Below are 25,147 nucleotides of genomic sequence, written 5' to 3'. Positions count from 1 at the left end.
CCAATATTGCTAAAATGTACTAATCTATTCTTAAACCTGAAATATTAGCAGACTGATAAAATTTTAATTAAAGATTTTAATTTTAGAACTAAAAAAAAAAAAAAATCATTTGACCATATATGTGAGCATTTATTTCTGGGCTCTCTATTCTGTTCCATTGATCTATATGTCTGTCTGTATGCCAGTATCACACGGTTCTGATTACTGTAGCTTTGTAGTAAGTTTTGAAATCAGCAAGTGTGAGTCCTTCAGCTTTGTTCTTTTTCAAGATGGTTTTTAGCTATTCAGGGTCCTTTGAGATTCCATACAAATTTTAGGATATGTTTTTCTATTTCTGCAAAAAAAAATGTCATTGGGATTTTGATAGGGATTGGCATTGAATCTGTAGATCACTTTGGGTAGAACTGACATCTTAACAATATTAAGTCTTCCAATCCATGAACATGGTACGTGTTTCCATTTATTTATATCCTCTCTAATTTCTTTCAGCAACGTATTGTAGTTTTAATTGTACAGGTCTCTTGCTTCTTTGTTTAATTCCTAAGTATTTTATTCTTTTTTTTGATGCTTTGTAAACAGAATTGTTTTTGTAATTTCCTTTTCAGATTGTTCATTGTTAGTGTATAGAAATGCAACTGATTTTTGCAAGCTGGCTTTGTATTCTGCTACTTTGCTGAATTCATTTATTAGTTCTGCTACTTTGCTGAATTCATTAATTCTAACAGGTTTTTGGGGGGAATTTTTAGGGTTTTCTACATATAAGATCACATCATCTGTGAACAGAGACAATTTTACTTCTTCCTGAAAATCTGGATGTGTTTTCTTTCTTTTTTAAATTTCTTTTTCTTGCCTAATTGCTCTGGCTAGAACTTCCAGTAATATGTTGAATAGGGGTGGTGAAAGTGGACATCCTTGTCTTTCACAAGGAAAGTACTGTAAATTTTTTAAAATTGTGGTTGTTCAATAAATATGAATGAGTGAATGAATGACTAGATCAGTCAGTCAGTGAGTAAAACAAATTGGTGTGGTAGCCAGCTTTCAAGGTGGCCACCAATGATCTGCACCTCCTGGTACCCTTATGTAGTCTCCCCCTACATTATACCAGGTTGGTCTGCGTAACTAATAGAATGTGGCAGAAGTGATGGCATATAACTTAAAGATTAGGTTCTAAAAGACAATCGAGTTTCCATATTATATTGACGGTACTATCTATCTGATATTTAGCTAGCTATTTAGCTATCATTCTCTGATTGCCTGATCTAGGGAAAGCTAGCTGTCATGGTGTGAGCAGCTCTATTGAGAGGCCTATGTGACGAGGAATGGAGGCCTCCTGACAACAGCCAGGAGAGTGAGCTTAGAGGCAGATTTTCCAGCCCGTTCAAGCATTCAGAAGATTGCAGCCCCAGCCAACATCTTGACCGCAACATCATAAGAAATCCTCAGACAGAACCATCCAGTTCAACTAAGCTGCTCCTGAATTCCTGACCCTAGAAACTGTATGAGATAACAAATGTTTGTTGTTTTAAGCTGCTATGTTCTGGGATAACTTGGTATGCAGCAATAGATAATATAGAGAGCAAAAGAGTGAGTGAACGTGAAATAAGATAGCATAGCAATCGTCAAAACAGTATAACACAGGTTTGGGTAAGACATGCGGTTTTCTAAGAAGGTATTGAACTAGTATCAGGATCTTCTGAAAATAAATGATACCACATCCTTCTTCCCATCCCGTTTTAGCAATGACTTTGTCCTGACAAATGCAAGGAAAGAAAAAGTAGAAAGACAATGATCTACATAGTCATTATTAAAGGATATCATCAAGGCCCCCTCCCAATACCCATCATATCTAGGTACCAAAGTGCCTGAAATTCCACTATTAGAGGGCCATTCCTTTGAGTTCCTTTTCCTATAATCCTCTTTATAAATACATCAGAAATTACATATAAGTGCTCTCACAACAAATATCAAATATGTACACAATGAAAAAGCGAGAGATAAGAAAAAGGAAAGGATTTTGGTAAAATTAGAAGCATTACTTTAAAGATTTACAGCTGTTTTCCTCACTTTTCCAATCTCAAGTGAAATACCAATAGTTTTATCAGCTTTCCACAAATGAGTAAAATTAAAGTTATTAATATTACAATAGTGTATGATCATGTTCATTGCCCAAATTAACATCGATAATTCAGGAAAGTCTTTTTTTTTTTTTTTTTTTTTTTTTTTAAAGATTTTATTTATTCAGTTTTTCCCCCCAAAGCCCCAGTAGATAGTTGTACGTCATAGGTTCACATCCTTCTAGTTGCTGTACGTGGGACTCGGCCTCGCGTTGGACGGAGAAGTGGTGCCTCGGGGCGCTCCCGGGATCCGAACCCGGGCCGCCAGCATCAGAGCGCGCGCACTTAACCGCTAAGCCACGGGGCCGGCCCAGGAAAGTCTTTTTTTTTAATCTAAGTCAAATCTCTCTTGAAAAAACTCACGGAAAGCAATTTTTCCTTCCAGATATTCAAGGTTTTTTTTTGTTTCCCACACTTTTCTTCAGTTTGTGATGATTCACAAACATTTTCTTCATAAAGATGGTACAGCTGCTCCATTTGCTGAGTGAGCATCTGAATTTCCTACTGAAGACTTTCTGTTCTCTATAGTAAAAGAAAAAAACACTTCCTGATAGTTATGTTTATAGCGACAAAATCAAAATTAAAATTCAGAGCCACAAAGTTTACCAAATTGGCTAATATTAAAATCTACATTTTAAAAAAGAAACAAATTTGAAAGAATAACTTTTCTGTCAGTACACTTACAGACTTCCAAGATTGCTCATTTGCACCAATTTCCCAAATCCTGTTTTTCACAGCTTCCTCCGTAGCTGGTATGGGGACAACGCTGTTGCTAAGAATAGCCAGCTGATAGGAATTTCTGATAGTGGGAATGCAGTTTTAGTTTCCCAGCTGAATAAATATGGAGGTCTGTCTATTTGTTTTTCCTTATGGATCAAATCTTGTTCACATTTATCCCAAATTTTCTGCTCTTCTTTTGGTCCTTCTGAGTGAAACATGTTGTCTCTCTCAAAGTTCTTGGCCAGGATATCTTCACCCTTATCCTAAATATGACAACACACACATTAAACTTCCCATTTGGAATTTAATATGAAGACATGTATTTCCCTTCTTTTGAAATATAAATACAGTCATAGCATGAAACCTCAGGACAGAAAACCCCCCATAGAAAGAAAGAGTTATTGAATCATAGAACTGACAACAGGACACACCCCAAAAGAGCAAACTGTGTTGGTGGCAGGTGTTGAAATGATGGTTCTGGGAAATCATTTCTAGAATTCAGTAATGGAGCATGGAGAAGGAAAAGTTTAAAGGAGAGTAATAAGATAAAAGTTAGAAAACAGTAGGTTTTAGCTCAATAAAAATAAGAACATTTTTATAATTAGAGCTATCTGAAAATGTAATGGCGTTTTTTGGGGGGCTGGGTAGTAAGTTCCTTGTCATTGGAAACATTTAAATAGAAGTAGATAAACATCTGTAAAGAATGTTGACTGAGAAATCGGCATATGAACTTGAATACTGCTTCCACTTCTAAGATTCTATATTTCTATGTTACAGATGAAAAATATACAAGTTCAGGGTCACAATCACAGTTCATGATAGAGTTGAGAATTAGAATACAAGACTTCTAAATCCCAGCATAATGCTCTGAACCAGAGTTTGATGAATGTCATGCAGTTTAGAAAAAGTATGTCAAAGAAGCAAAAGAGTTTTTGAGGCCTATGTTAAGTGAATAAGTGAGAGAAGAATAAAAATTTTCTAAGGCAAGAATAGGGTAGAAGAGGAAAAGTCCAAAGAATAAGAATTAACAAAACAAATGAAATGAATTTATGATTGTATTTGTATTTCAATTCAATATGTATTTATTTGGTGCACTCTGTATATATAATGTAGTGTTACATATTCCTGAGGATACAAATAAATTTGATAGTGTCTACTCACGACATTAATAACTATAATCATAAGATAAAATGTAAGTGCCAAAACAAGTATAAGCATATTCTACGTGAATTGGAGAATAAAGAGATCATCTAGGATAGAGATGAACCGAGGCACCAGGAAAAACTTTCCAAAAAGAGATGGTATTTGAGATGGTTCTTGAAAAATGGATTCGTTCATTCAACAATCAACAAATTCACCTCACTGCATGTTTGGTTATTCATTCATTCATTCATTCTGCAAATTTATTTAAATATTTTAGACATATTTACTGAATGTCTGCTAAATTTCAAACATTGTTCTAGCTGTAAGGATTCAGCAGTCAACAAAATACATAAAAATCTCTGTCCTCATGGAACTTATATCTAGCAGGGGTTAGGGTGGGAGAGAAAATAAATTAAATAGATAAATCATATAGTATATATTCAACAGAGATAAGTACTTTGTAGAAAAAATCGGGAAGGGGGACAGTGAGTGTAGGGAGGGTGAAGGAGGTGTTGCAATTTCAAAGAGAGTGGTCAGGGAAGGCCTCAGCTAGAAAGTGACATTTGAGCAAATACTTGAAGGAGCTGGTGAAGGAGCTGGTAATGAGTGAGTCATGCACGTATCTGGAGGGAGAGCCGTAAGCAGGGGAACAGCAAACACAAAGGCCTGACGTGGAAGAGTGAAAGGGGTGTCTGAAGAACGGCATGATGAGAATGAGAGAGAGAAGGCAGTAGATGAGGTCCAAGGAGATAGGAACCCTAGTGTATAAGACGTTGTAGGCCACTCCGAGGCCATTGTAAGGACTTTGGAGTCATTTGGAGTCCTAAAATTTCCACAGGAGTAGGAGCAATGTAGGTAGAGGGAAAAGCAAGAACAAAGACAGAGAAGCAGGGGTGGGTGGGGAACTTTTGAGGGAGAAGTAGAGGTGAGTGGGGAATTTGTGAGGAGCACAAGAAGACTTTCCAGGATCATAGAGTATCTAGAGGAGTGAGGGAGATGAATAAGGGTGGGAAACGTAACAGGAAAGGCCTGGATATAACACTGAAGCACTGGAACTTAATTTGTGGGGTAGTGGAGAGCCATTTAAAGCATGAGTGAAAACACTGAAGCTGTACTTCACAACAATTAGGATGGTTAGAATAACAGAGCCTAGCAGCTAATAAATGCAGAACAAATACTATAGTTTTAAATATCAGCATTTTGCCACTCCTAATGAAATAATTAATTAAGGCAAGGATCATCAATGAATGCTAAAGCCATTAAATGGAAACTTGATGGCAAATTGGATAATCTCATAGTGACTTAATAATGGTTGTAAAAGGTTGTGTAAATAACCACCTCAACAATGTAAGAGTAGAAGTTTAAACGACAGAAGTCTGGAAGTAGAATAGCGGATGAGAACTAAAGGAAAGGGCAAGGACAACAAAATCCTCGTTTTACTAAACAAAAGATCAAGAGATGCCATAGATAGTTGACAGAACAAGAAAAAAGTGTCAGTATATTAATTTAAGTCACAAAGATAACCAATGGAGGAACTAAAAAACTTTACTGGGAAGGTGGGGGAAAAGTGATGAAGATGTAGTGTGAGTTATCTACATCTTCTTCTGCCATAGCTGGAAGTCAAGAGATAATTTCTCAAGCGGAATTCAGAAAGGGGAAAACTCTTCCTTGTGGTGGGGTGCCAGTAATACAGAAGTAATGATGGAGCTAGGAACCATATCACCAACACAAAATTTAACTAAATTTCTACGCTAGGCTCTCCCAGAAAAAGAAGGTCTAGGTCAACCAATCAGTGCCTGCCTGCTCAGCACAAGTGACCTGACCTGGCTCCAAGACTTCCCTTTGTTCCATATAGGGAAAGTAACGTTGCAATAACCAGTCCTCTTTTGCCTGGTACATCTTCCGTGTTCCTGCTCCCTTCTGCCTAGAAAAGTCTTTCATTTTATACAGCAACTTGGAGCTCCTCTCTGTCTGCTAGATTGGATGCTGCCTGATTCATGAATGGCTGAATAAAAGCCTACTAGATCAATAAAATGTCTGTGGAAAATTTTCTTTTAACAGGAGAAAGAGATTTTAGAATGTGAGAGATATAGTGAGAAAAGTGAAGAAAATGGAAGGTATTATTGTGAATTATGGATTTTGGATCTCTTTGTTGCTTGAAAGAGGCAAATTAAGATTGGAATTACTATCAACGACTTTTGAGTACTGAATTATTCCTTTATAAATGGAACCCCACACATAAATTGGATCATGAGGAGCTTTACTTTACATACAGATTACATAAACAAGCTGTTAGAGTTGAAGGTATTTGAAGGGCACTTCCACTACTTCCCTGACAATATCCTCCCACAATAGGCTTCTATAAAACCTACTCTTCTTATGAATTCTTATCTACTGACCACTCCCCAACTCTTCTTCACTCAATGAAGATCTGGGGACATGGCTCACATTCTTCTTCTATACCTGACTCATGCCATAATCCTAGATTTCAGTAGCCAGAGTAAATGACCCATCCAACGATATAGCTTTGTGATTCATCTGCCTATTTAATTCTAATGACCTGCCCCTATACTCGGTGATGTGTTATTGAAGCCAGTTCATTCCAGCTCTGGATTGCTGATTGTTCACATCTCTTTCCAATTCCACACTCAATGACATTATGTTGGTAGCTTGAAATCAGCCATGGTGGGAGTATATACATCACAAAAATGCTACAAATCGGGGTACTTTTTTTTTGAGGCCAAGTTTACCAGCACATGACTGCTTCTATCCCACTTCAACCACTCACACTCAGATTCAGAAAAAACCCTAGATTTTGTCATCAGCAGGAATTGTTCCACCCCAGAAATTTAAAACTCCAATATGTCATTCTCTAACCACCATGTCAAGTCTCAGCTCTCTCACAGCCCTATTCCTCTATACCTCCTTTTCAGGCCCTATTTGCATGTTCTCTCCCTACATCAGAAAGGCAGAAAGGCTTCCAGTCAACCGTGCTGTACTGCTTCCATTAAGAAGAGGACCAACAAACTACTTAACATTTACCAATTATCTCCTGAACTAACACAAGGTAACAAAAATCCTGTTTCTTCAAAAATCGATCAAGGGGCTGGCCTGGTGGTATAGCAGTTAAGTTCGTGCGTTCTGCTTCGGCAGCCTGGGGTTCACCGGTTTGGATCCTGGGTGCACACATACTCACTGCTCATTAAGCCAGGCTGAGGTGGCATCCCACATAGAAGAAGTAGAAGGACCTACAACTAGGACATACAATTATGGACTAGAGCTTTGGGGAGAAAAAAGAAAAAGAGGAAGATTGGCAATAGATGTTAGCTCAGGGCCAATCTTCCTCAAAAAAAAAAATTGATTAAAACTTGTTCTCACCTTCATCTGAAAATACGCATGGTATCTTCTTGTCCTTTCAAGTCACACATGGGGTGAATCTGTTGGCATCTGCCAACAGATGTAGACGGATTTCTTTTTGTTCTGCCTTTTCTCTTTCAACTAGATGTATCCTGTGTCAATAAACTAAAAGAATTAAAACAATTTTCAAATGTCAGTTAAAATAATAAAAGGAAATATCCCCCTTAAAAAATATGTATGTATATACATATACACACACATATAGTCAAAGTGGATTTCTAATGAAAATAGCTGTTCAGTCATCCAAATATTGCCACGAGGGATGTCATTTCAGAAAACAGCATTTCAAGAGAATATTTGGATAGAAATATCTGCCTTGGTAATAGGATGATATTGTGATGATAAGGACATTATACATGGACTAAAGTACTTCTATGACAACAATTCCTGAATAGGACTCTTTAATTGGGATTTGAAAAGGAGAAAGGGATAAGAGATAACTATATTACAATGAAGAATAATGTATATGAAAACTTGTTTTGTCATCATCTATATAAACAGCTTAGATATACAAATAGCTATTATATATTTGGATATTGCTTTGAATACCAATTGCTAGGGAATGGTAATATCTCTTTATTCTAAAGCACGTTTACAGGTTTAGTCCTATTTCCATGTTTTCTATGTCCTCTTCTGCCTTAGAATTACAGCCACCAGGACTGGTGAACTTGCAGTCAAGTCAAAATAAATAACGTAAGCTGAAGCACAGACATAAAAAAAGAATTTGAAAAATTGCATTAGAGATATGTGGTATACACTCAAAAGATCTAAGATATCTGTAGAGTCCCAGAATAAGAACAGAAAGACAACAGAATTGATGAAATGATGACTAAAACATTGCTAAACCTGATGACAAACATCAGTCCACAGATTCAATAAACTCTGCAAATCTCAAGCCTGATAAATATAAATAAAGCCACATCAAGGCACATCATAGTCAAACTGTTTACAATTACAGACAGAAAAAATGTATAAGCAGCCACAGGCAAAAAAAGACACATTACCTTCAAAGAAACAACAATAAGACTGATGGCTGACTTTTCAACAGAAACTAAAGCAGTCAGAAAATAACATGGGCCGGCCCCATGGCTTAGCGGGTAAGTGCGCGCTCCGCTACTGGCGGCCCGGGTTTGGATCCTGGGCACACACCGACGCACCACTTCTCCGGCCATGCTGAGGCCAAGTCCCACATACAGCAACTAGAAGGATGTGCAACTATGACATACAACTATCTACTGGGGCTTTAGGGGGGAAAAAAAAGGAGGAGGATTGGCAATAGATGTTAGCTCAGAGCCAGTCTTCCTCAGCAAAAAGAGGAGGATTAGCACGGATGTCAGCTCAGGGCTGATCTTCCTCACAAAAAAAAAAAAAAAGAAAATAACAGAATGACATCTTTAATGTGCTGAAAGAAAACAGTGCTAACCTAGACTTCTATACCCAGTGAAAATACCATTCAAAAGTGAAGATTAAATAAGGAAGTTTTCACACACACACACACAAAACTGAAGAAATGCGGTGCTAAAGGAACTGTACTATAAGAAACACTAAATAGAATTCTTCAGGTTGATGGAAAATGATCCCATTAGAAGTACAGAATGGTAGAAAGAAATAAAGAGCACCAGAATAGGAATAGGTAAATGTGTGGAGAAATAGAAATAAGTACTAGCAGTTAGGAATGACCATAACAATAAAGACTTGTGGGATTTATAACATATGTAAAAGTAAGTACATGATAAAAATAGTACAATGGGTGTGGGGTAGTTAAATGGAGTTAAACTATCATAAGGCTCTTAATTGGGGGGAGAAATTGTAAAAGCATTAATTTAAAGTAAGTGATCATAGGGGCCGGCCCCGTGGCTTAGCGGTTGGGTGTGCGCGCTCCGCTACTGGCGGCCCGAGTTCAGATCCTGGGTGCGCACCCTTGCGCTACTTCTCTGGCTGTGCTGAATCCGAGTCCCACATACAGCAACTAGAAGGATGTGCAACTATGACATACAACTATCTACTGGGGCTTTGGGGGAAAAAAATAATAAATCTTAAAAAAAAAATAAAAAAGTAAGTGATCATAAATCAAGTATGCGTTTCTTTAATCTCTAGGTCTAGGGTAATCACTAAAGATAACAAAAGTATATTATTAAAAGATATTACAAAAGAAAAGTACAATAATAAAAATATTCATTAATTCAAAGAAAGTGATAAAGGAAAAATTAAGGAAAAATATTAGTTAGAGTTCTGCAGAGAAACACAATTGATAGGAAGTGTGAACATATGTAGAAAGAGATTTATTTGAACAAAATGGCTCATGTGATTATGGACACTGTCAAGTCTAAAATCTGCAGGATGGGCCAGCAGGCTGGAGAGCCAGGAAGAGCCAACGTTGCAGTTAAGTCCGAAGGCAGTCTGCTGGTAGAATTCCCTTTTCCTCAGGGGAGGTCAGTTTCTTGTTCTACTCAGGCCTTCAGCTGATTAGATAAGGCCCACTCACATTATGGAGGCCAATCTGCTTTACTCAAAGTCCACCAATTTAAATGTTAATCTCATCCAAAAACACCCTCACAGAAACGTCCAGAATAATGTTTGATCAAATATCTGGGCACTGTGGCCCAGCCAAGTTAACCCATAAAACTAACCATCACAGGAACAAAGGATAGATGGGACAAATATGCAATAAATAGCAATCTAGTAGACTTAAACCCAACTATATCAGAATTTACTTTAAATGTAAATAGCCTAAATATTCCAATTAAAAGACAACAATTATAAGATTGGCTAAAAAAACAAAACTCAACTATATACTGTTTATGAGACATACTTTAAATGTAATGACATAGAAAAGGATGAAAATAAAGAATGAAAAAAGACATACCATGCAAACACCAACTGAAAGAAATGTGGTTTAGCTATGTTAATATCAGACAAAGAAAACTGTAAGGCAAGAAATATCACATGAAATAAAGGGTGAGATTTCATAATGATAAAGGGGGCAATTCAATAGAAATCTTTTTTTATTTTTTTTCCCCCAAAGCCCCAGTAGATAATTGTATGTCATAGCTGCACATCCTTCTAGTTGCTGTATGTGGGATGCGGCCTCAGCATGGCCGGAGAAGCAGTGCGTTGGTGCGCACCCGGGATCCAAACCCGGGCCGCCAGCAGCGGAGCGCGTGCACCCAACCGCTAAGCCACGAGGCTGGCCCAATAGAAAGAAATCTTAAATTCGTATGCTAATTGCTTCAAAATTGAAAAGTAAATTTTGATAGAACTAAATAAACACATAGAAAAATCCATAATCATAAGTGAGGACTTGAATACACTTTTTTTTAGTAACTTATAGAACAAGCAAAAAGTCTTGGGCCTAAGAATCTCAGTCAACTTAGCCCTCCCTGAAGGAGAGGACAGCTAAAGGGGCTGGAAACCACATGTAGGCTAAGAAGAATCCTTTGCACCGTCTCCTCGAGTCCACTCCACAGGACCTGCTTCCAGCCCTTCTCTCCCTCCTCCAACACTGGTACAACGATGAAGTACTGAGGAAAAGAATCACGGTGTGCTACACAGCCACCCATCTCTTTAGCTCTGAGGATGAAAACCAAAGGTCCCTAGAGCCTCACTCTGTAGCCTTAATCGACGTTGTGCTGAAGAGTTGGCTGTGCCTGGTCAGCTGTTATACTTGCAGTTGTGGCTATGGTTGATGAATTGCTTTTAATTACTTCTTCACTTGAACTTTTCAGCCATCTTATGTCAGACGATGTCTGCACAACCAGAAAACACACACACACACACACATTGATCTCTTGATCAACCCACTGAGTTTAACCTCTCAATTTGAGTAAAAATTTGTTTCCTGCTTCAGTTTCAGGTCCCTATATATTTTCTTTTCAAAAGTGACTTAGGAAACGCAAACCCCAGAAGAAAATGAAAACTATCAATTGGACTGACATTATAGTAAACATATAGACCATAGAATGGAAATGGTCTGCAACAGAACTTAAATCTGGATAGAAAAGCTTTTCATGTTTTGTGACTTTCTTAAATATTACCCTTATTATAAGAAGGAAATTAATGACTTTTCTCCTGCTATCAACAAAAGCATGTGATCAAACATCTCCTCTCTATACACACTGACAAAATAATCACAAGTCTTAGAATGAAAAATTGTAATAATGTTAGATTAGGCAGTAAGTGAAATTCTATAAGATTTAAACTGATCAATCAGGAGTATGGAGTTCATATGTTATTTGCTAGTTTATGACAAGAGACATGTTTGAATTTAGAAAATTCCCTATATTAGTTCTATAATTCATTCCGTTAAATCCTACTTGCCTTTTTCAAGACTTTGAATATTGATTGGTGTTCTTTGAAGACTTAATTCTGGTTAGAAAAGTAATATGTTTCTCTAGGTCCTTGATATCATATTTCACAGACATTATCAGAGATGACTAGTGGGCATTATTTTCCCTGCAGCTTTCTAGGTCAGACTTCAACTCTTACAATGTAAGTTCATTTTAATGAGAAGTTTGTTTTGAAGATTCCTTACCTAAAGAGAAAGGGAAAGTGTTTTTTAAATCACTTATAATTATGGATTTTAAAAAATTCATGATTTTAAAATCATGATGGGTATTTAATTTATATATAATTATATATTAAAGTCAACTCTTTGAAATCTGTGTATTCCAGTATTCAATACATCTTAAAAATAAAATCAAATTAGGGTGCCAGCCCCGTGGCATAGCAGTCCCACATAAAGTGGAGGAAGATGGGCACAAATGTTAGCTCAGGGCCAGTCTTCCTCAGCAAAAAAAGAGGAGGATTGGCATGGATGTTAGCTAAGGGCTGATCTTCCTCACACACACACACACACAATCAAATTAGCAAATATGGCTTGGAACCGGTGATTTTCTCAACATTAAAATCATATAACTTTTTTAAAAGAGTAAATTGTACCAATAATGAATTCTATAATTCCTAGTAGAAAAGAACATTAATACCTGCTGCTCTGGGCCATACACATTTTGCTCTATGATGTTTCCTATAGGGGAGTATGCTCACAGCCTTTTCATCAAAAGAGGAGACTGGATTTATATCACTTGGTTCCTGGCCTTACTTGTGCTGATCAGAAAAAAGGGTATAGAGGAGAGTCAGTAGAAAGAACAAGGCTTGAATTGATTATTTTTTCTAAAGGCAAGAAGAGATATTAAAGGCAGGAAGGAGGGCAAGAGGGATGGCTTTCAGAAGGGATAAGCGACACAGGAGAGCCGGTCAGACTGGGATTTGGGAAAGAGACCAAAAATGGGATTGGTGGTAAGAGAGGGGTGTGTGCATTGCTGGGAGGTGAGAGACTTTGAAGAAAAGAAGGGTAAAAGGATTTTCCAGAAACCTGCATGTTATGTGATGTATTTTTCCCCCTGTTGCTGCCTCTTCAAGAGAACTCAGTAGAGCATGTGCATTTCCTACATGTGAACCATTCTTTAAAATATTGTTCCATTCCCCCAAAAAACACGCTTGCTAAAATTGATCTACAATTCTCAACCTTGCACAATTCTAATAGGATGATTGCCATCTTCCCACCATGGAGGAAAGGAATTGATAATATCTGGCAATCTGACACTGGGTTTGCTGAAGCAGTTCCAAAAACTCTAAAGAGAAATCAGCTCTGCAGTCTGAAGTAGTGTGGAGGGATGTCCTTAAAAAATACAGCATCATTAAACTAAAACTGCTTAGAATTGAATACAACTATTTAACTGTAATACTAATTAGCAAATTCTCTCTAAAGAAAAGGAGTGAGGTAATTAGTTAAGGGAACTCTGCTTCACATAACACCAGTTGATAATTATTTGAAATGTTTTAACTTGTGCTAAACTCTAGGATTAGGTATTTTCCTCTTCTTACCTTATTACATGAAGGAAACTTTTCACCTATCTGAGCAATTTTAAAGGAGTTATTATTATTAATTATTTTTTGGTGAAGAAGATTGGCCCTAAGCTAACATCCGTTGCCAACCTTCCTCTTTTTGCTGAGGAAGATTAGCCCCGAGCTAACATCTGTGTCCATCTTCCTCTATTTTGTATATGGGACGCCACCAAAGCATGGCTGAATGAGTGGTGCATAGGTCCACGCCCAGGATCTGAATCCCAGGACTCCGGGCCCCCCGAAGCACAGCACGAACTTAACCACTATGCCACCAGGCCGGCCCCAGGAGTTATTTTTTTTAAAAAGAAGCACTTCTTGGGCCGGCCCGTGGCTTCGTGGTTAAGCGCGCGCTCTCCGCTACTGGCGGCCCGGGTTCGGATCCCGGGCGCGCACCGATGCACCGCTTCTCCGGCCATGCTGAGGCCGCGTCCCACATACAGCAACTAGAAGGATGTGCAACTATGACATACAACTATCTACTGGGGCTTTGGGGGGTGGGGAGGAGGCTTGGCAATGGATGTTAGCTCAGAGCCGGTCTTCTTCAGCAAAAAGAGGAGGATTAGCATGGATGTTAGCTCAGGACTGATCTTCCTCACAAAATAAATAAATAAATAAATAAAAATAAATAAATAAAAATAAAAAGAAGCACTTCTTGAGCAACTCCAGTCCTTCCCTTCAGGCATTCATTTGTCAGTTTCTATTTATTATCAAAATTTGTGATTCACTTCATCCCTAAGTCCACATATTACAATGTCCACAATTACATCAGATCCTGTTTTAAGACCTGCTTATTAACTTAAAATAATAATTTAAATATTTTATGAAAGATCTATTTAAAAATACCTTTTTGAAAAACTATATCAAATGTTTTATAAATGTAAAGTTTACCATTTATATTTTTAATTTAAAAATATTAATTAAATCATTCTTATTGTGCTCCCTTTGAAGTCACTAAGTCTGCTGATTTTATCTCTACTCAGTCTCTCATATCCACCCCTTTCTTCCCATATCTGCTGCCTTTGTCCTGTCTCAGGATCCCATTGTCTGTCTCGTGCACTGCTACACAACCTCCTACCTGGTCTCCCTGCGTCCAAGCTACCACATTTTTGAGCCACCTTTTCATTCATTCCACTAAGACTTTGCCATCTATGTCCTAAGCATGTGCTAGGCCCTGGGGATCCAAAGAAAATTAATAACTCACAAGATTTTCCCAGCTCACCAAGGAGATCAATTTGAAAACTAGTAATCAGACAAATAATTGTACCATAACAAGTACAATGGTAGTAGTAAGAACAGAATGTTCCAAGAACACAAGCAAAGGATTTTTATTCTGCCCTCAGTTGTTGTCTCAGATTTTTTTATATCATGCGTTCTTAAAAATCTGTAATGATTCCGCATTGGGTACAAACTCACGTAGCATGTTATTCTAGCTCCTCCACTGTCTGGCTCCAATCTACTTTAAAGTCCTATATAATGAAACTGTGAGTACAATGGAATAAGAAATGAAAAATACTATTTTACATATGTATGTTAGCTGGTATGAACCGTAACCTGTCATGGGACAATCAGAAGAGAATTTGTCAAAGTTTAATAATCTGCTTTGTTTATCAGACTCATTCTAGATAGCTTTGTTTTTAAAATTCAAAACCATTCATAATAAATAAAGATATGCTGCCTGCGGATGAGAAAGAGATTGTAAAACAAGGCCTGTTCTTCTCCCACAATATTAGAATTTTTAGGTGGCGACATGGCCACTCAGGACAACAACTACATTTCCCCATCCTGTCTTACAGTTAGATGTAGAATATTCTGGTAAACAAGACGTAGGCAGAAGTGTTATGTAGTAGCTTCCAGGATTCTTCTTTTAGAGATAGAGCAGGGATATATGCACTTTCTTTCTTCTTTGTCCCTGATTTCCTTCTGCTGCCTAGGATCCCTCTTGGACTGTGAAGCCCAAATAGAGAAGCAGCCCAGTTCCCTGCCACCACGGAGAGCTCTATGGCCCTTGACAAGCCTACTCAGACGTTTATGTAGGAGAAAAGTAAACTTCTAGCTGTATTATGCTATTGTTATTTTGGGTTTTCTGTCACTCACAAGCCATCCTAAACTAAGTAATAAATCATCATTAAAGATGTTCACAAAAATGTACTGCAGGTTCTTAAAAAAGAATGTTCCAAAAATATTTTGAGCAACAGAAGCATCGTTAATTAAAAGCAGAGCCTCCAAAACGAACTACTTTTAAGAGGATCTGGAGTCTTCTCTGTCACCCACCACATCCAATTGGTTACCAGCTCCTTTCTCCTCTACTGAACTGCACCTCCACGGTCCAGCCTTCTTATCACCAGGCACACTGCTACAGCTACAATTTAAATCCTCATCATCTCTCACCAAAATGATTACAATTGTCTCCTAATTTATCTCCCAGTCCCTAATCTCATTCCCCTGTAATCCAGCTTCTACAATGTTGGGAGTTACATTTCCCCAATGAGAAATATTATCAATAATAATAATAGCTGGGCCGGCCCTGTGGCTTGGTGGTTAAGTGCGCGCGCTGCAATGCTGGTGGCCCGGGTTCGGATCCCGGGTGCGCATTGAGGCACCACTTCTCCGTCCATCCTGAGGCCGAGTCCCACATACAGCAACTAGAAGGATGTGCAGCTATGACATACAACTATCTACTGGGGCTTTGGGGGGAAAAAATAAAATAAATAAAATCTTTAAAAAAAAATAATAATAATAATAGCTAACATTTACTGAGAAGTTACTGTATGTCAGACGATGTGTTAAGCATTTATATATCTTACTTCAGTTAACCCTCCCAACAACTCTACGTGGTATTATTATCCTCACTTCATGAAATAACAAGAGGTTCAATAACTTGCTCAGAGTTTTTACAGCTAGTTAATCTCACTGGTAAAGCACTTTGCACATTGTGGTATAATTAGTAAGATATATTAGTCTGTCTCTTCCACGCAGTTTATTGAGGGCAAGAACTATTTCTTATTAGTATTTGTAGTCTCAGCCGCTGTGTGCCTGCCAGTCAATAAATGTGAAATTTACTGAATGTGTCAGTCCATATTCTGAATCACTAAAGAAGAAAGGTTAGACGTCTTTACTTATACTTTACTCTCTCTAGCGTTCCAAACAAGTTCCTCAGGCAAGTTTAATTTGGAAATCTTTCAAAAGTCAGTAAACAGTTCCACCATTGACACTGAAAAGTCACTAGCAAAGCAGCAACAGTAAATAGCTAATATTCAGAAAGTTTATTTCTCGGCCGGCCCGGTGGCTTAGCAGTTGGGTGCGCGCGCTCCGCTACTGGCGGCCCAGGGTTCGGATCCCAGGCGCACACCAGCTCACTGCTTCTCCGGCCATGCTGAGGCCGCGTCCCACATACAGCAACTAGAAGGATGTGCAATTATGACATACAACTATCTACTGGGGCTTTGGGGAAGAAACAAAGGAGGAGGATTGGCAATAGATGTTAGCTCAGAGCTGATCTTCCTCAGCAAAAAGAGGAGGATTAGCAGGGATGTTAGCTCAGGGCTGATCTTCCTCACAAAAAAAAAAAAAAGTTTATTTCTTTGCAACGAAGCATACAGAAATGAGATTATGTAGGGCCCTTCCACCTACAGGCAAATGAAGATGACCTGCCAACAGGATAAATGATTCAATGCAGTTTTTAAAAATAGCTATATTGAAGTATAATTGGTATACTATATTAATAGTATACAGTTTGATAAGTTGTGACATATACACCACGAAACCACCACCATAATCAAGATAATCTCATCCCCAAGTTTCCTCATGCCCCTTTGTAGTCTCTCTTGCTGTTTGCCCCTCACACACCCCATGCCCAGTCAATAACTGCTCGGCTTTCTGTCACTATATATTAGTTTGCATTTTCTAGAATTTTATATAAAAGGAATCATACAGTATGCAGTGTTTTTTGTCTGGCTTATTTCACTCAACATAGTTATTTAGAGGTTCATCTACAATGTTGCATGTATCAATAATTCATTTCCTTTTATTGCTGAGTAGTATTTCATTGTATGGCTATACCACAATTTGTTTGATTCATCCATTTAGGAATATTTGGGTTGTTTCTGGGTTTATTTGGCTACTACAAATAACAGCTGTTTGAATATTCATGTACAAATTTTTGAATGGATATATGCTTTCATTTCTCTTGGGTAAATACCTAGGAGTGGAGTGGCTGGATCACACGGTAGGTGTATGTTTAACATTTTAAGAAACTGCCATACCACTTTCCAAAGTGGATGTACCCCCCCCCCTTTTTTTTTTGGTGAGGAAGACTGGCCCTGAGCTAACACCTGTTGCCACTCTTCCTGTTTTTCCTTGAGGAAGAGTGGCCCTGAGCTAACATCTGTGCCCATCTTCCTCTATTTTTGTATGTGGGATGCCGCCATGGCTTGACAAGAAATGTGTGGTCCACGCCCAGGATCTGAACCTGCAAACCCCAGATCGCCAAAGTGGAGCCTAACTTAACCACTACACCACCAGGCCGGCCTCTGGATGTACCAATTTTACATTTCCACCAGCAGGATATGAGAGTTTCAGTTCTTCCACATCCATGCACACTTAGTGTGCTCTCTTTTTAATTTTAGCCATTCTAATAGGTGTGTAATGGTATCTCATTTTGGTTTTAATTTGCATTTCCCTAATGGCTAATGATGTTGAGCATCTTTTCATGTTCTTATTTGCCATATTATAACTTCTTTGGCAAGATGTCAGTTCAAATCTTTTGCCCACTTTTTAGTTGAGTTGTTTGTTTCCATGCCATGAGTTTTGAGAGTTCTTTACATGTTCTATATACTAGTCCTTTATCAGATGTGACTTACACATCCTTTCTCTCAGTCTATGGCTTGTCTTTTCATTATCTTAACATTGTTTTTCAAAGAGCAAATGTTTTTAACTTCATGAAGTCCAATTTATCCATTTTTTCCTTTTAAGGATCATGCTTCTGATGTCATATCTAAGGAGTCTTTAACCCAAGATCACAAAGATTTTCTTCTATAGTTTTAGCTCTTATATTTAAGTCTATGATTCATCTTCAGTTCATTTTTGTATATGGTACAAGATATATGGGTCAAAGTGCTCTCTTTCAGTGGACTGGGCATATAGATCCAATTGTTCCAGAACCATTTGTTGAAAAGACTACCCTTTCTCCACTGAACTGTGCTTCTATCTTTATAGGAAAAAACGACAGATCCATATATATGTGGATCTCTCTGGACTTTCTATTCCATTCCATTGATCTTTTTATTTATCTTTATGCCAGTATCACACTGTATTGATTACTATAGCTTTAAATAAACCTTGAAATCAGGTAGTGTTAATCCTTCAACTTTGCTACTCTTTTTCAAAGATGTTTTGGCTATTCAAGGTCCTTTGCATTTGCATATGAACTTTACAATCAGCTTGTCATTTATACAGATGGTGATAATACTCTTCTCCCAAATAAACTTTATAAAAATAAAATGAAAATCATTTGGCACCTTGAAGTAAAATGGAAAAACAGTAGTATCACTCCATTATTCTACTATGATTTTAAGTTCTTATGTGACTCCTACTCCTACTTTTTACACACTCATAGGAATTATCAAAACTTCAAATTAGAAGGATATCGTATGTTATGCTTTATCTAGTAGAAAGTAAAATCCACCAAGTTTTAACATATCAGGTACAAGAGAAAATCCCAAATCCAAGGTAAATCCCAGGAGACATGCTATCTCTAAAATGAATGTTTGCACTAAGTGTAGAATGCTTGCATATCAAAGAAGCTGTTGCAAAAAAAAAAAGAGGAGGAAGAGGAAACAACTGTTGCTAGGTGAACACATCATATAGGTCCAAAAGAGGGATGTGGGGGACTTTTTAAATGATCCAATAAGACTTGCAGCTCTTTACTTTCCTGATTAATAAAATGAAAACAACAACGTAGATTTCATCAATCCCTAGAAAAACATTAAGAAAATGATCCCACCAAAAGCAAAAACCCCAGCAAATGTGTACATCATATTTTGGGTAATTCTTCTGTGAAATTCTTAAAATAGGTCAAACTTTTGTTCTTCAGTATATACTTACCCCTGCAGGGAAGAATCATAAATGAGAATTCCTACAAAATTCTTTGTAGTCCTAAAGCAAAGATTACTTATCTCAAAAATTTGGATTCCAATTCCACGGAAATGTTTTTACAGCAGTGAAAGTATCTCTCAATTACGTATTAGTTGTAACAGAATCCATAGGAAGAAAGCTCAAAGGTGATCTAGAAGTTCTCAAGCTCAAAGGTCATCTAGAAGTTCTCAACCCAGCCTGCATATTAGAATCCCAAAGAGAAATTTTAAAAATATACATGCCTGGGCCCTACCCTGAGTTCTGATTGATTTTAACTGATCTAGGATAGGGACTAGGCATACATTTTTTAAAAGCTGCCCACATAATTCTAATGTGAAGATACAGTTGAGAAGGACTGTCCAACTTTATATATGAAAAAACTAAGGCAGGAAGAAATTAAGTGATTTTCTCAAGCATGATACTAATAATTACCAACTAAAACAAGAGAATGTAATATTCACAAAGAATTGTATTATTTATTGCTGCTTATGATGTTACCCCCAAAACACAGTGACTTAAAACAACAAACACGTATTATCTAACAGGATTTTTTCTTTTTTTGAGGAAGATCAGCCCTGAGGTAACATCCATGCTAATCCTCCTCTTTTTGCTGAGGAAGACTGGCTCTGAGCTAACATCTATTGCCAATCCTCCTCCTTTTTTTTTTCCCCCAAAGCCCCAGTAGATAGTTGTATGTCATAGCTGCACATCCTTCTAGTTGCTCTATGTGGGACGTGGCCTCAGCATAGCCGGAGAAGCGGTGCGTCGGTGTGCGCCCAGGATCCGAACCTGGGCCGCCAGTAGCGGAGTGCGCGCACTTAACCGCTAAACCACTGGGCCAGCCCCTAACAGGATTTTAAGAGTGGCTTACTTGAGTGATCTGACTCAGGGTCTCCTGTGGCACTGTTGTCAAGCTGTCACCTGGAGATGCAGTCACTTGAAAGCTTGACTGGGGCTGAAAACATCACTTCTAAGGTGGCTCACTCACATGACTTTTGGCAGGAGGCCTCAGTTCCTCCCTGGCTGTTGGGAGTAGGCCTCATTTCTCCCCACATGGGCCTCTCCAGAGCACTGCTTGATACGTCCTCATGACAGGGCAGCTGGTTTACTCGAGTGGATGATCCAAGAGGAGGAGCAAGGAGGAAGTCATGATGCCTTTTATGAACTATAGACATACCTCCACCTCCACCATATTCTAATCATTAAAAGCCAGTTACTAAGTCCAGCCCACGCTCAAGAGGAGGGGAATTAGCCACTAGTCTTTGAAGGAAAGAGCATCAAAGAATTTGTAGTCTTATTTTAAAACCACCACAGGAATACTGAGTTTTTTCCCTAAGATAAACTCCTACAAGTGAAATTACTTGGTCAAAGGAAGCATACATTTAAATTTTAGATATCAAACTGCCCTTCAAGAGGGTTGTAAAAATGTATACCTCCTCAAAAAGGAAGAAACTGTTTCTGTAGCAACCACCAGTATAAACATTTGTATCCAAAGATTTTATATATTCCTATTCTCTTACAAATGGGCCACTCTGTCTTCATTTTATTTGATCAGTCTGTAACATTTAACATAGTTAATTACCCACTCTTCTACATAACACTTCCCTCACTAGCCTTATAAGGCTGAATGCTGTCGTCGCTTTCCTTGTAACACACTGGGCTCTCCTTTCCAACCTTCCCTCCTGGTTCTTCCTCATCTCCTTCAATTCTAAACACTGAAGTGTCCTGAAGATCAGTCCTTGGTCCTCTAACTACACTCATTCCCTTCGCCGGATCACATTCAACCTCATGGATTGATTTAAATACCATATCTCCACTTGGATGTCTAAGGAGCATCTAAAAACATCTAAAGCTGAATTAAAATTCAAAATCTGGTCTTTCCACAGTGTTACCTTATTTCAACTCAGCAAATGGCAAGTCCACCTTTCCAGTTGCTCAAACCAAATCCTTGCTTTTTTTGTTACACCCCAACTCTCCTTTTAGATTTCTGCTCAAGTCAGATCCTGCCTCCTACCACCATTCCCTATACTCTTAGTTTGCCTTTCTTTAAAAAATATCATGTCTCAATATCTGAAATTAGAGTATACAGTTCTTTATTTGATCACTGTCTCCCCACCAGATACTGGCTGAGGGCAGGAACTTAGCTGGTTCATTAGGGTATCTCCAGCATCTAGAGTAGTGTTTTTTGTTGTTGTTGGCATAGTGGCCACTCAGTAATTATTTGCTCAATAAATGAATGAGTTGTACAGGTAATACATAGATACTATAATTGAAAACCAGGCTGATGAGGTGGCAAAGCCAATAAACTTGGAGATAAAATATACAGGGCTGGGGCCTCAGCACAGCTATGCAGCTTAAGGCAACTTACCCTTCAAAGCCGATTTCCTCATCTATAAAATGGGGTTTAAGCCATATTCCTTAGCAAACAAGACAGTCAAAATGGTCAGTATCTATCTGGTATTACAATACACAGAAGTCTTACTACCTGCAACTTCTAGGAACATTTGCTTCAATTCTGCTCTTAATTTCACTTGCTCACGTATAAAACAATTTGGGTGTACATTTTCCAAGGCTCTTATATTACGCTGTATCTATAAAATGTCCACTTGTGCAAAATTTGAGAATAAAGGCAATTACCAGGGGGAAAAAAATGGCCAAAGATTTTCTAATTCCATTATGGTGACGTTTGCACAACTCTGTAAATATGTTAAAAATCACTGAATTGTACACTTAAAACAGGTGAATTCTGTGGTATGTAAATGACATCTCAAAAAAACTATTAATAAAAAACAGAGATTCTCTCATTCCATATATGGGGCTCCCGTAAGATATCATCAGAATTTAGGAATAAAGCAAAAGCCATCTACCAAAACCCAAAAGTAAAAAATGAAGCAAGTTCAACAGATGAGCTCTGCCATCTATTAGACCATCCTAAAAAATAGTTTATAAAAGAACCCAGATGTTTAGTCAAGTCCAAAGTGACCTGAACAACTTATTTTCAGAATTGTATTGTAATCTATGCGCAGTAAGAACGGCCAGGTTCTTAGAACAGAGAAAGCAAACTCATGGGACTCGGAAACTTGCAGGACCAGTCCTCACAAACATCCCAGCTCCCTCCATCCTCCTGTCCCGCTCCCCAAGCAAACGCCCAATCGCACTTCTTCTCCAGAGCGGACGCCTCCAGGGAGAAGTGTCGGCCCTTGTGGGTCGCTTGGCATCTAGTTTATGTCAGGCCCGCGTCAGTTCTCCAACCCCAGATCTGCGTGGGGGACCTGACAAAATCTTGCAAAGCTGACGACCCTGCCTGCACCGGCCCACCCCGGGGTTACCCCCGACACTGGGGGAGCCACGCGGCGCTCCAGCTCGGCGGGACCCAAAACAGCGGGCTGGGCTTCAACCCTGGCCGAGCATCAGGGTCACCTGAGGATATCTTTAGAAACAGTTACTGGCGCCACCCAGACCCTCCGACTCGGAATCGGGGTGGGGTCCCCGACATCAGTCTGACGGCGCAGGTCGAGAACGCCGGAAGCCGCCCCCGCTCTGCAGGTTTACCCTCTGCGGGCCGGCCCGGCGCCCACCAAGCTCCTCGCGCGGGAGCCGGGCCTCAACTCTCCCGGGGAAGCCCCGAGGCCTCAGCCCGGGAGACGAGCGCCCAGCTCCGGGGCGGGTCCTGGAGACGCGCCTGCCTCCCGCGCCCGCCAAACTGCTCCCGCAAGACCCCCTCTTCCGGGCCCGCCCCTGCTCCGCCAGCGAAGGGCTGGAATCCAGGCCCGACCCCTCCTCACCGGGTCCCCGCCCCACACGAAGACGCGATCCTCAACGGCTCCTTCCCCAGCCAATCATCTCCGACAGCCAGTCCTAACCGAGTTCTACTCCACGTCTTCGCCCTCTTGGGTCTGCAGCGACACACAACATCCCCGCCCCGGCAGTTAACTGTCTCCGAGGTCTCTGCCCCTTCCCCCGCAGGGCTGCGCATGCGCAGCCACGTTCGGCGGAGCGCAGACGCAGTAGTGCAGCCTCGAAACTGTCGGGAAGCGGGAGTGCTGTGTTGTCTCGCGCGCCTGCGGGCGGCGGCGGGAGGAGACGCCGTTTAGTTGCGTCCACGGTGGAATCCTGAATAGGGAGATGGTCTCGGTAAAAGCAGCTCCGTTTGTGGCTAGAGTGTGTTAGACCACGGGCGAGGGTTCCGAGTAGAGTGTGCAGGTCCTAATGGTCCCTCTTTGCTGAAGGGGCACTCGTAGGGGAACGGCAGAGTCCGTTACGCGGGGAGAGCGGAGGTTGATCTCAGCCCTTCGCGCCTAAAGACAGGCGCTTTGCAGCTGAGGAAACGTCCCCTGGCTGAAAGTGCGTGGTGGCTCTGCCTAGTGGCTCCTGTCCTCTGGCCACAAGCTCCATTAATTTGACCGGAAGACGTTTCTACCAGAGTAGTTGGGGCTGACTGGAACCCCAGAGTCGTCTTCTGACCATTTCCTCTCTAATTTTGAGATAAAACTTGAGTTCAGCCTGGGACTTGACCAAGGGTTACACGGCTTGTCAGTGACAGATGTTCAGCCAGAATTAAGGTCTCCTTATAGGCATTGCTTTTCCCACAGTGTTAAGAGGAGCCCATGCTAAGTGGAGCCCCATAAGTTTACCATTTTTACTCAAACTCATGCTTTCCTCTATGTGCCATCTCCCCAGTCTTGGACCTCGAGTCACTTTCTAGTTTGGCCCCTGAGGAAATTCTGCATTCCAGTTGACTCTTCTTGTCCCACCCCTGAAGGAGATCTGATTGCTCAGCTAGTGGATCCGGTTGTCATACTTACTCTACTTTTGGTCATTTGAGTAGTTCCCATTTTGGGGCCGCTATGAACAATGCTGCCATAAATAATTTTGTAAATGTCTTTTTGCAGAATATATATACACATTTTTGTTAGGTACATACGTAGGAGTGGAATTGCCAGTTCATAAGTCATGCATGTGTTCAATTTTAGTAGATGTGAAACTGGTAGGCAGAATAATGGCTCCCCCAATTGCTGTCCAGTGTTGAAACTATAAACTACTTGGAATTGAGTTCAAGTGTTGTCTTGACAACTGTCAGGTATCACTGTTTCCCTGTAAAATTTGGAATACTCCATGGCATGCTGAGATTCCTGCAGTGCACCAGGGTGCCTTGGCACACAGTTTGAGAACCATGGCTGTGACCATTCAGAAAGTGAGTGATTCTCATTTTTCCCTTAGGTGAGTATTCAAGATAATCATTTTCTTCCAAAGTGCTACTTCTGTAAAAATAAAATTTACCTCTGTAAAAAGAAAATAAAAAACACGATACTGTCTATTGCACATTTATAAGAATTCTTAATGACTTTCTTACCCTTTCAACATTTCATATCTGATTTTCACACTCTCATTTAATCAAATACATAAGATAGATTCAAATTATAGAATACAACTTTATCTGGATTTGTAAGGGTGTACCCAATAAATTGTTCATTCTAGAAACAGGCTGTTAACTATAGATATAAATATTCCAACTAAGAATACAAGTTCTGATTAACATCTTGCTTAAAGTACAGTTAATAATAAATATAATTAGATAATATTATATATTACAAGTAACAATCCAGACTTGACCATAAATATATGAATAGAACAAGATGATGACAAAGAAAAGTTAAATGCCGAACATCAAAGGAGAGAACAGATTCAAGTGAAAATTTTCCAATGCATTTTATTCA

The 25,147-nt window shown here is 39.4% G+C and overlaps 1 long non-coding RNA gene across 3 annotated transcripts; it reads right to left on the bottom strand.

Annotated features, from left to right (window-relative positions):
* Positions 1 to 1,835: 1,835 nt before the first annotated feature.
* LOC147913933 (uncharacterized) lies at positions 1,836 to 23,348 on the bottom strand. Of its 3 annotated transcripts, none has more exons than XR_015556169.1 (4): positions 23,216 to 23,348; positions 7,356 to 7,499; positions 2,799 to 3,097; positions 1,836 to 2,636 (listed from the first exon to the last, which is right to left on the bottom strand). It is a non-coding gene; the product is annotated as an uncharacterized LOC147913933 (long non-coding RNA). The 3 variants fall into 3 exon arrangements; XR_015556168.1 differs by lacking the exon at positions 23,216 to 23,348 and adding an exon at positions 22,851 to 23,166; XR_015556170.1 differs by lacking the exon at positions 23,216 to 23,348 and adding an exon at positions 22,983 to 23,166.
* Positions 23,349 to 25,147: the final 1,799 nt, after the last annotated feature.

Source organism: Ceratotherium simum, chromosome 24 (genome assembly GCF_057802395.1).
Source record: "Ceratotherium simum simum isolate JZ-2026a chromosome 24, ASM5780239v1, whole genome shotgun sequence".
NCBI classification, from domain to species: Eukaryota; Metazoa; Chordata; class Mammalia; order Perissodactyla; family Rhinocerotidae; genus Ceratotherium; species Ceratotherium simum.
The sequence above is the reverse complement of the archived record's forward strand: the minus strand, read 5'-3'. Positions and strand labels throughout refer to the sequence as shown.